This window comes from Rutidosis leptorrhynchoides, chromosome 6, assembly GCF_046630445.1.
Source record: "Rutidosis leptorrhynchoides isolate AG116_Rl617_1_P2 chromosome 6, CSIRO_AGI_Rlap_v1, whole genome shotgun sequence".
NCBI lineage: Eukaryota > Viridiplantae > Streptophyta > Magnoliopsida > Asterales > Asteraceae > Rutidosis > Rutidosis leptorrhynchoides.
Window position 1 is genome coordinate 144,916,546 of NC_092338.1, and position 13,432 is coordinate 144,929,977.

Genomic DNA, 13,432 nt, shown 5'->3' on the forward strand with positions numbered 1-13,432 from the left:
AAAGTTATGATCAACTAAATTATGATTGACGTTAATTGAAATTGCTTTTGAATCTACAATTAATATTTAAACAACTTGTTTATAAGATTAATAAATTGGATTTTTGAATACTACTAGTCGAGTAAATGAATTCTTATATAAGTCACGTCTCATTTTGTAAAACAATTGTCAAAGTTGACTTTTTGAGATGACTTTTGTTAACTTTTGCATGTCGGTCTCGAGCATTAGGATTGTGATACACTATGACCTGACCTAGCTTGTTATATGTTTTAATATATATAACTAATATAGGTTCGTGAATCCGAGACCACCCCTGCACTTGTTCAGTGCCGCCATATGAATAATTGCTACGAAATACAGTATGTTGAGTTTATAGATCCCTTTTTAATTGCTTTTGTAATCTAGATTTTTGGGCTTAGAATACATGCACTTTATTTTAAACGCAATGGACACAAGTACATACTTAATTCTACACTGAGTTTGAACCGAAAATCCCTTAGCTTTGGTAACTAGCAACTGTCGGTTATAAGAACTGGTGGGCGCGAGTAGTTGTATATGGATCCATAGGGCTTGACATCCCCGTCTTTTCTCGGTATAGAAACCCTAGCCTGAACTATAAAACAGACGTATGCTATTTGAGTTTAGTACACATTAGTTTGCGTGTATTGAACATGTTGGTTGCATGTATGTTAAAACAGGGGTACTTATTATATATACGTTAAAGTTTAGTTACCAGGGTGCTCAATCGTGTAGAATATTTTGATAAACGTTTCTGGATGAAACAACTGAAATCTTGTGATCCACCTTTATATACAGATTATGCGCAACATTAAAACTACGAACTCACTAACCTTTGTGTTGACACTTTTAAGCATGTTTATTCTCAGGTTCCTAGAAGTCTTACGCTGTTTGCTTATATGTTATACAAGCTATGTGCATGGAGTCATACATGCTTTATTCGAGAAAATGTTGCATTCACAAATTCATCACCATGTATCTTATTTTGACTGCATTTTCAATGGATGTAGTATTGTAAACTATTATTTACGGTGATTGTCTATGTGTAGAAATCATCAGACGTCAAAAACCTTGGAATTAGATATTCATTTATGGTGGGCCTTTTCAAAAGAATGCAATGTTTACAAAACGTATCATGTAGAGGTCAGTACCTCACTGTGAAATTGATGAATGATGTACTAGTCCAAATGTATTCGGACGGGTCATCACACGTATAAAGTTGCTATTCTCGTTGCTGTGGGGAATTTCATCATTCCGTGCATCGTTGATGTTACAGCTACAAATTTCATCATTGCAGAACGTCCCAATAAGATATTTTATTGTGAATTTTCTTTCACAACCAAAAAATCTATGTTAGCCGCTCTTTTTTAATGTGCTTTTCCTAAGACAACTTCCAAGGTTACACTTCCGTCTGGCCAAGATGCTCACTTGTAAAGCTTGCCAATGGCATTAAAGATTCTTTTATCATTCTTTTTACTTTTTTTGGAAATTAAACAAAGCAATGCTCATACATAATATCTGCTCCTGCCCCTTGTATCTGTATAAATTCCACCCACACTACAATTCGCTATTCGTGCTTCTATAAATACCGAAACATCTGACGGATTAGTATTAAACATCGAAGGAAATGCTATAAACTGTTACTTCCATTCTTCTAACACTTATTCCTTCCTGCGATGTCTGGTTCCCCATTTTTGAATCATATTTTCTTTAATGGCGATTATCTCTTTTCCTTTCTCTTCTTCATTTAAAACATTTTTGTGATTCTTTATGACGGATGACACCATATGTTTATACCTATTTCCGTTTAGCGGCTACAAGTATCAATAGGGGACTAGAACTATATGTGATGAGGTGGTTTGCCGACTGATGTTTACCCTCGAGATGAAATCACTGTAGACCCGAATCACCGATAGAATGTCGTGGAGTGGCTTAATCAATCTTTCAGAGCCAAACTAAGATTAGGCCCGTCTAGCGCTCTGCGGCTAAGTCTTTAAGTTTTCAAGCGAGTAAGTACTATGTGAGAGAGAAAGTGTGTTCTTTGCCACAAGTTCTTAGCTAATGTAAAGTGATGACCCAAGGGATCTATTTATAGGTGTGAGTCCTTCGTAATGTTCGGGGACACTCGTCACATTGTCATTGGTTGAATTATACGAATGATACAAAACCGACTTGATGCTTTAAGCTGACGTGGCATGTGTGATGCTCACGTGTTTACTTTAGGTCTTAAGCATAAAAAGCTGCATTCAGGTGTAAAAGACAAAAACCTGAGCTAGACGTAAGGTGACTATTAACCCCTTAGGTTTATATGTGCCTTATTTTATGCTTTTATTTTAATAATATGATTATTATTAATTATGTATGTAGTTAAGACCAGTTTGTGACAAGGGTCACAAAACGTATTCGTTTGTTTAAATTGGACTTCATTAGGACTGCCTAAGAGAGTACAAAAGATATCAGATCACTAGTAAATACCCGTGTGTTATGAGGTATGGGTTTATACCCAAATATGTATGTTTCCATCTGCTCATTGAGTTCATTTTCTAGAACTCTCCCAAAGAACCCCGTACCTAGTTTTTGTCTAAACCCTAACTGATTCAAGATTGAAATTGGATTAATAAGCTTTAGAAACTCATTTATAGTATCATTTTAAGCATATATCCAGGTTTGTTTTCATGAATTCGTGTTTTAATTCTTAGATATTAGGGTTCTTGAACTTTTGGTGAAAAAGTAAGTTTTGATGCTTGAATCTTGATGATTGTGTTTTTAGTGTTAATTGATGTTAGATTTATGTTCTATAGTTTTTCTATGATTTTTTTGAAGTGCTTTTGTGACCAGAACAAGCAAAAATCAAGATTTGGAGTCAAAAATCCAAAAACAGCGAACTGGTGATGTTATTCACCTCCCACGCGTTTACAACCACACGTTTGAGTGCAAATATGCGTTTGAGCATAACCATGCATTTTAGCTCAACCACATGGTTGACCACGTGGTTGAGGGCTCAATCGTTCGGTTGAGGCCTCAACCTTGTCAGCTTTTGGTAAAATTTAAAAGGTCGTAACTTTCAAACCGTAACTCTATTTTTGACAAATAAACTGTCGTTGGAATTTTCTCGAGGTCTAATTTCCAATGGTAAAGTTTTAAAATACTAAACTAAAATTTATATTTGGGTTAAATTACAATATAAGTGTGTATGCTTCGTTTTACGCACGTGCGGGGGTTACCATTGAAGGGGGAATTGTATAATCTTGTCATATATGGATAAGGACATATATGAGTTAGATTTTGTGATCATGTTGTTCTTTATTGGATCTACAGATCACTGACTTATCATATCATTCTCAGGTGGAAAAGAGAAAGAGACGGCTCAGAAAGATTAGATCTCTGAGAGTCTTTAGTTGCTGGTAATCGGTGAGTGGGTTTATCATGGGATAGAGTTTAAGTATCAAGTCATGCTACTGTGGTTTATTCCGATTACCATATGTAGTGTAGTGATTGACATGTTAGTTGAATTATTGCATGCTTTATGAATTGTATATGTTGTATATGTGCATTGTGTTTGAAACCAGCCATTCCTGGGGCGGTTGGGGACTTTCAACCATTCGTAGAGTAGTTGAAGTCCGTATGAGCTCAAACATTCTAAGGGTGGTTGAGTTCATAACATGCATTCTGTTTGTAGAGACTAGATGGGTAGGACTATCGGTTGACTCTAGCCTGATCAGCTGGGGTCATGTGCCCGTACAAGCCGTCGATCGTCATATTTTATTTACATGTATGCTTGTTGGTTGTAGACATGTTCTTTGATTTATGTATGATTGATGCTTAAGCTTATTTTGTAAGATAGATTCCATTCACTTAGCCGAGTGTTAATCCCCCACATTTCCACCCTTGCAGATTTAGGTTCTGTAGTTTGGCAGGGTGCTGGAGTAGGAAGACATGTTTGACCAGCGAACTATGATGTGGAGTTTTGTGACATGTGTTTTGTAATAACATAATATCGTTTGTGAATGTTAAACTTAATTAAGTAGCTTTTTGTATTGATGTAATTAAAGTTGTGATTTTATTAGGTAAGACTTCTGATGTGTTATAAAAAAATGGCCGGTGTTACAAGTTGCACATTTCCACCCTTGCAGGATTAGGTTCTGTAGTTTGGCAGGGCACTGGAGTTTGAAGATATGTTTGACCTGTGAAATGTGATGTGGACTTTTGTGACATGTGTTTTGTAATAACGTAACACCGTTTATGAATGTTAAAATTAATTAAGTGACTTTTTGTACTGATGTAATTAAAGTTGTGATTTTAGTAAGTAAGACTCTCGCTGTGTTATAAAAAAAAGGCCGGTGTTACAAGTTGGTACCAGAGCATAGATTTGACAGCAAGTACATGGCGTGTATCTTGTTCTCAAAACTTGAGTGGAGTAAAACATGTCTGTGGGGTAAGGTTAAGTGAATGTAGGGATACGTGTATGTTCGTTGTGACTGAACTAACTGTTATCCACTAAGCTTTTGTGTATGCTATTTTGTAAAACAGGTATAGCAGATCAAGATGGAAACACAACTAGCCCTCATGTACCAAGAACATGTTTAGCTTCAGGTGAAGGACATGTGTTAGGAAAAGGTCTGCAAGAACAAATATTGGAATTACAAAGTCAACTACAAATAGCCCTAGATCGAATTCGCAGATTGGAACAACAACAAGTTCAAGAAAAATTGAGTATTAGTGCTCCCAATCAGACTACGTCGTTAGTGATAAATGAGTACTTTTTTTCACCAAACATGTATCAGCAAACCAGAAACGCTCTTCAACAGTCGATGTTTCCACCACAGTATTCCTTCTCTCAACAGAATCAACTACTTCCCCTATTCAATACATAATTTCCTAATCAGCTGGTGTACCCCTATCAGATGTATTATGGGAATAGAATGATAGGATACGATATGCCATAAAAAAATCAAGAGGTGGGTCAGTCGAGCTCTAAGTCGAATAAATTGGTGAGAAATTATCGTAAGGGAAATTCAAAGCAAAATAAATATGGGTCGAGTAAGAATTCGTAGTGTTATGGTTGTAAGACAATACATAGTGGACTATGCTCAGACATAACTAAAAGATGTTTAAGATGTGGTATAGTGGGGCACAAGATCCAGATGTGTAAATTCATCGAGGATGTGTGTTGGAGATGTCAGCATGTAGGGCATAAATCCGCACAGTGTTCTAGTGTAGGAAAAGGTAATAGTGGCCCAAGCGGATCAGGGTCCGATTTAGGGAGGAAGAAGTCTTGTTGATGTTGTCATTGTAGATCATGCACAGTGGAAACAAAAAGGTGTTTAAGGTGTGGAGTGATTGGGCTGAGTCCGAAACATGTTCTTTCTCAGGAAAAATATGTTGGAACTTTCATCGGGTAGGTCACCAATCACTACAATGTCCATCTTTTAAAAGAGTGGGTTTTAGGGCTGGGCCAGGGGCACATTTGTTGTCAGTGGAAGGATCTTTTGCTTTTGTGGTAGGACAGAAGAGAAAAAACCATTCAGAGTCTATAGCTAGAGCATATCAGATGAGACTAGAGACAGATGATGCCTCCAGTGACTTAATCACTGGTAAGTCTTAATTACAGTTTGTAACTGTATTTACATTATGTAATTTATCATTATATATTGTAAGTTGTTATGTGTTTATATGTTTGATAAATATTTATGGTTGATATTGTAGTGCCTTAGTATAGTTTCCTGCTTTGCTAGTGCATGGTGGCTTATTTACTCTGACATATATGTCATGTTAGTTGAGATTTGTTACTTGTTTTGCGTGCAACATGTTGGATATGTTAGCATTGTTATAGTGCCATGCTTTAGGTATTGGTTAGTTATACGGAATGCGATTGGTATGCTAGTCCCGACTTGACATATACTACTACACTTAATTTGATAGTGTTAATCAAGACTTGTAAGAAGTCTTTTCATTGTCGTAGATCAATATGCGGCGAGACTCACGTAAGTGACAATCCCTTATTTTCTGGACCAGAGATTTGGACTCTATTGAGTGGCTTTATGTGGAGTAGTTTACATTCTCAATAGACCGTGACTGAACCAGTAGGTGTTGCATGGCCCAGTGGTATGGTAGTATGACTGGACTTATTGTGTAGAACCCGTAGTGTTGTCTTAAAGAATGGTTTTTCTTCTAGACCCTCATGACTTCTGTTAAGACCTTTAGAAGTGAGGGTGGGTAGCGCTCTCTGTGTTGTAACTCTAGAATATAGTGAACCCTTTGACCTGAATGGGGATTTGTATACGACTTGTGTTGTGACTTAGAGACGGATCAAGTGGGTAGTTAAGGCTTAGAATTGTGATTAGTATATCATTAAGATGGAATGTTGTGACGTGATGTATTTCTATGCTTTGAAGGTCGTGTGACATCTTTGCGTGGCAGTTATAATCCTCAGGAACATGAATGATAATGATGGAGTTAGTAATTATGTTGGTTAACTCATGAATCAGATTTGCAGGTGTGTTGTGAAAGAGGATTCAATATATATTGAGATCAAATCTAATAATGAAATCAATATGGTTATGATCTGAGAGTTATCCTAAATTGTTGAGTGTAATTAGCATATTAGTTTACTGATGATGATTAATAAAGAACTGATCTCGAATGTTTATCTTTGAGATGTTTTGCGATTCTGATGGTCTTGGGTTGTAAAACGCACCAATGTGGAATCTCTTGTGTTGAACGAAAACTGTGTTGATTCTAAATGATTTATTGCTAGACCAAAATAGTGACATTAGACTATAAAGTTTGGGTTTACAAATCTTGTGATATTTGAAAATTTCATGTTGGATTCTAACTAACAATGATCAGAAAATGTAGTTATGGATAGGTTTTTGAATTTGATTAGGATCTTGCTATGAGATATTCGAAATGAAAGTATGATTTGAGATAGTGTGTTGCGTCTGGACAATGAAAATACATTGTAGTAAATCATATAGTAGTTTAGAAGGTCGGCGAAGATGTAGTAAGAGATGGATCGGATGTTGATTGACAGTGCTGTATGATATGATCATCTGGGATTGGATATATTGATTGGAAAAAAATTGTTCGAGGGATTGTGTTCGAGTTGCGTTGAGATCGAGGTTATCTTCGCGAGGGAAACTTTATAAGAAATGACATATGTTTACTTGTGGAATCACCCTGATGTCAGTTTATTGCGATTTTCTGAGGAATCTGACTGATAGTTACCATTTGAAAAAATGGTAATGATCTATTTGCTGGATCTAAGTGTTGGTTTATTAGTGGTTAAATATGGTTTAATTGCGAGTTCTGATGGAGTTTTAACCAAGTGATGATCTTTGAGAAACACAGAATGTGGTGTCAAATTCGTGTATCGATGTTATTTGATGGAAATAAGTTGCTGATATTTGTCCCATGGCTGTATTAGTGGATGTCCGCTATAAGAAATCATTAACGGTATGATTGAAAGTGATTTGAGACTTGTGTTCGTAATAATTCTTACTATTGACGGTATGATCAAAGACATGTTCTAGCCGATGAAACATCTGGTAAGTAACGCCATTATTGCGAGGAGTATGATAAATTTCTTAAATAATGGATTGGTAATGGGAATTTAGTTACAGATTTAGTTAATAACAGTATAATCAGTGTTGATATTGTGATGCAGTAATTGTGGAAATCGAATAAGTATGTGTTCTCATGTGATGCGATGACAACAAAATGATGATATTGAATGTATTGAATTGGGAATTTTGATGGAATTATCTTATGGGTAATCTCGAGAACCTAACGGAAATGGTTTGATTCGATGAATTTAAAGGTGAACTACCATTGGTATCTATGACTATGAGAATTAGTATGTAATGGCAGTTTTGACGTGGAACTTTTCACGAAAAACCATAGAAATCAAAACTTTGGTGTAAATTAGAGAGTTAAATGGTGGGCAGTTACCGATGATTCGAGAATACAGTGTGTAAACAAAAACTTGATATGAATCATTTCATAGAAATTTGTTAGAACGATGATGGGTTGATGTATCTCCTATGAATTGTCTCGTGTTTGAAAGGAGGTTAACTGTAATTTGGCATTAAATTGATGGGTTGTTATCCTTTTAACTTAACACTCAGATAGAAAATGACTTGCCTCTGCAAGCAACGAGTGTGATACTATAGATAAATGTATGATAGATTGTCACTGTTATGTTGGGAAATTGGAAATAGTGGATCAACTTATGTCGAAATTGATCATATTGATGGTAGTCGTAACGATAAAGTTGGTAATTGACTACGAGACAATAATTTTTCAAGTTTGGTTAATTTAGATAACAAGTTGCCAGATGAGAAGACTCGTCGAGTAATAAACCTAATTAGGTAGTATCTGTGGAAGTAAAACATGTTTTATCCTGGTTCCCAAAGTGACCTATGGTTTAATGTTTGTTACCGTTGACCCTTGTGCCTATGATTGACCAGATTCCGAGGAAGGAATCTCTTTAGGGGGGGGGGGGGTGCATTTGTAACAGACAGAATCCTGGGTTAGACGTAAGATGACTATTATTCCCCTAGGTTTATGTGTACCTTATTTTATGCTTTTATTTTAATAATATGTTTAGTATTAATTTTGTATGTGATTAAGACCAGTTTGTGATAAGGGTCACAAAACAGGCTCGTTTGTCTAATTTGGACTTCATTAGGACTGCCTAAGAGAGTACGAAAAATATCAGATAACTGTTAATATACGTGTGTTATGGGGTATGGGTTTATACCCAAATATGTATGTTTCCATATGCTCCTTGAGTTCATTTTCTAGAAATCTCCCAATGAACCCCGTACCTCGTTTTTGTAACGCATAAACCTTAATTGATTCAAACTTGAAATTAGATTAAGAAGCTTTAGAGACTCATTTCTTGCATCATTCTAAGCATATATCCGGTTTGTTTGCTTGAATTCGTGTTTTAATTCTTAGAAATTAGGGTTCTTGAGCTTTTAGTGAAAAAGTGAGTTTTGATGCTTGGATCAAGATGAATTTTGTTTGTTAGTTTTAATTGATGTTAGATTCTTGTTCTATAGTTGTGATATGATGTTTATGGAGTGGTTTTGTGACCAGAACAAGCAAAAATCAAGATTTGGGGTCAAAGACCCAAAAACAGCGAACGAGTGATGTTCTTCAGCTCCCACGCGTTTGAGCTCAACCGCGCGTTTGACCATGCGTTTGAGCACAACGCATGTTTGAGGGCAACCATGCGTTTGAGCTCAACCATGCGGTTGACCACGCGGTTGAGGGCTCAACCTTGTCAGCTTTTGGTAAAATTAAAAAGGTCGTAACTTTCAAGCCGTAACCCCATTTTTTACAATTAAACTATCGTTGGAGTTGTCTTGAGGTCTACTTTCCAATGGTATGGTTTTAAAAACTAAATTGAACTTTATATTTGAGTCAAATTACAATATAAGTGTGTATGCTTCGTTTTATGCACATCCGGGGTTACTATTGAAGGGGGAATTGTATAATCTTGTCATATATGGATGGGGACATATATGAGTTGGGTTTTGTGCTCGTATTGTGCTTTATTTGGATCTGCAGATCACTGACTTCTTATATCATTCTCAGGTGGAAAAGAGAAAGAGAAGGCTCCGAAAGATTAGACCTCTGAGAATCATCAGTTGCTGGTAATTGGTGAGTGGTTCTATCTTTGGATGGAGTTTAAGTAGCAAGTCATACTACTATGGTTTTTTCTGATTACCCTATGTAGTGTAGTAATTGCCATGTTAGTTGGATTATTGCATGCTCTGTGAATTGTATGTTGTATATGTGCACTGTGTTTGACACCAGCCATTGCTAGGGCGTTTGGGGACTTTCAACCATTCCTAGAGCGGTTGAAGTCCGTATGAGGTCAAACATTCCAAGGGCAGTTGAGTTCATAACCTGCATTCTGCTTGCAGAAACTAGATGAGAAGGACTATCGGTAGACTCTAGCCTGATCAGCTGGGTAATGTGCCTGTACAAGCCACCGATCCTCATATTATCTTTACATGTATGCTTATTGGTTGTAGGCATGATCATTGATTTATATATGATTAATGCTTAAGCTTATTCTGTAAGATAGATTCCATTCACTTAGCCGAGTGTTAATCCCTCATATTTCCACCCTTGCAGGTTTAGGTTCTGTAGTTTGGCAGGGTGCTGGAGTTTGATTTGACTAGTGAACTCTGATGTGGACTTTTGTGACATGTGTTTTGTAATAACGTGACACCGTTTTTGAATGTTAAACTTATTTAAGTGGCTTTTTGTACTGATGTAATTAAAGTTGTGATTTTATTAAGTAAGACTTTTGCTGTGTTATAAAAAAATGGAAAAATGGTCGGTGTTACATCAGGGCTTATACAAAACGCTAGGCAGTCTGATTTATACCTTAGATTGCTCTTCTAGCCAGAACACGCTGAATGGGTATTTATAAAAATTTGCCTTTAGTATTTTTTTTTATGTCCTTTGAGCATCTTTTCCGGATTGTAATGAGTTTATTATGCGTGTAAACGATATGACTGATGTCACCACCGTGGTATGGCCAAAACAGACGATTTTATTTATGCGGTGTCATTAGGCCGCAAGGCGTCGGAATCGACCACAATCAAGGTGGTAATGGGTTTTAAATTTATATTTTGCGGGACCTAAATCTTACTACTCCTTATTATGAGTAAGGGAAGTATGACCTAGGGTCGTATTTTTGAGATATCAGTAGAATCGAACCTATATCTAAAACTTAAGATAATTCTAAGGTGCGGGAGTAGTGGTTTATTACCTAATTTTGGGTTTTCTAGTTTATAAGATAAAGTAAAGTAAATACGATAAAATTTATAATTCAGATAAAGTTAAAACAAGTGCATGCTATGATTTCGTCAGTTACTTTACCGGGATTAGGAATACTGGCTCATGGATAGGCAGTGACTTTGTATTTACTACACTAGTCCTAAACGCCCCTGTCATAAGATATGTCACTGGGTAATGCGATAGGCTTGAAGATTTTGAATAGACAGCAACGTCCCTTACCCCCGGCGCCCGTGCAGTCTGACTACAGACATACACGTTCAGACGGCTCATCCGATTGAGCGAATCGGTTGGGTGACGTATTAACATTCCACAATGGTCTAAACTTTATTAAGCATAATAAAATACATGGTTTTCCATATCCGAGAGACGTGATGTGCCTCGATGCTTTCGTTAATGATTGGTTTTAAAAGATAGTTAGGCCCATAAAAGAGTTCAACCATAAAGAACACCATGGCCAAGTCAAGTTGACTTCCATGAACATGTTCAGTTATCCTAACCGTCCAATCCTTTATGTGTTCGAACAAACAGTTCCTTAATTAACCAAGAATACCTCAAGCAGGGTGCAATGCTTGAGACCGCGTTATGGTGAAGTGTACTAGTCAACACTAACCGTGTTCCATGACCTTACTTAACAGAGGTACAGCTTACAATAACCGTTGTGCTTTAGCGTGCATGTACAAAGTTTATATTCTTGGTGACTACACTAGCATGGTCTAGGACCGACAATGCACTAGGGGTCTAGTTAGATGTTTCACTACGAAAGAGTCCTCAGTCGGAATCCAAGGCTCGGTGGACTTACTACAACTTGTGTGCCTCAGTCAAACTCACATTGTATCCGATAGACTTCTCTTACCAAGGGGTGACACAGATAGTGTACTCTGAATCGGGGTTCGCAACTTCCCAATAATAGAGCCAATAACTACGTTCTATTAGTTGGAAAAGCGATTGAGTTCAAAGCATAATCGGAAAGCATTTTGACAACATACACAAGCCATAATAAAACTTCGGCATTATAACTGACTACGTCATACATACACTAAAGATAACTACTCGCTAATCATGGCAACAACATCACAAAGCATAATAATGGAAGACATTATATAAAGACAAAAGATAGAAGTACCAGTAGATTTAACGAGTTCTGAATACAAAAGTGACAACTTCAAACTCCAGACCGCTCCTAATACAATCTTCGGCGATTTTCTCGGGGTATTAGGTTTCCCGTACGGAGTTGAAAGCCTTGAGAGTATGACTAATATTGTACAAGAGAGAGAAAGAAGTGAATTGAAGTGTGTGTTCAAAATGAATGACAAAGACCCTTTAAATAAGCTTGATTTTTTCCTGCAAATGTCTGGCAGGCCGTTTGGCAAGCCGTTTGTCAGGCCGTTTGCTGGGGCCGTTTGCCAAGCCAGGCCGTTTGCTGAGGCCGTTTGATCTGGGCGTGTGGCAGGCCATTTTCAAGACAGGCATGCCGTTTAGCAAGCCGTTTGTAAGCCAGGCAGGCCATTTGGCTTGCTAATTTGCTGGATCGTAACTTGATTTCTTGTCTTTCACCGTTTTCGCTGTAGAATCTTTGTTTTAGCTCCGATTTTCTTGATTCTTTTTGCACTGTCTCCGTAATCACTTGTTCTTCAATTTTAATCATCGAAGCGGGTATTTTGGCGATAAAGTTTAGAACTTCATTGTTTTTGGGCCTTAATACTGAGGTAAAAACGTGACTTTTTAGCCGATATCAAATATCCCACACTTAGACTTTGCTTGTCCTCAAGCAAACTCTCATTTTTTGTAAAGAAATCTTTTCAAAGTTTCTTTTCTAATAGCCTAAGCGGTTTGCTTTTATTATAAGAGCGAAAGATAAGGTGAGTCATTTATGTTAGGGTTAAAACTATCTCTGCAAGCATGCGAGGAGGTACATGACTTAGGCTAGTTTTCACGGGTCACTAAAATCACTCAAGTGTTTAGGGTTCCCTATAGATCTAAGAAATGAATTCACTCATAGCCAGTCACGTTGCACTCAACGTCATAGGTTTGATAAAGACTCAAATCCTTGCTACTAATGTGAAAACGGTAGTAACCATAGCTTCTAGGTCATTTGTCAATGATGGAAAGGAATTTTGGAGTGGTGGTGAAGTTGTTTTAAGGGGTGAGAAATATGGTCTTAAGAGACTTTTATTCGGGAATTTTAAGATAGATATGAGTGCTGATATTTTTGAGAAGCACTTTTTGAACTATTCTTTTTGGAGTGATAGGCATTCGTGGTCAAGTTCTTTTTCGGAACTTGTTTTAAGGGGTGAGAAATATGGTCTTAAGAGACTTTTATTCAGGAATTTTAAGATAGATATGAGTGCTGATATTTTTGAGAAGCACTTTTTGAACTATTCTTTTTGGAGTGATAGGCATTCGTGGTCAAGTTTCTCTTTATAAGTTCTGCTCCTTTTCTCAGAACTTTGAAATCATTTTTTTTTTGGAGATTTAATCTCGAGAAACTTTTTGCCGGTAAACTTTTTCAAGACCTTTGCCGTGATACTTGATAAGTTTATAACATCAGGATTTCGGGAGAATCTCATTTTCTGGGTTTTCGAGTGATAGTAAA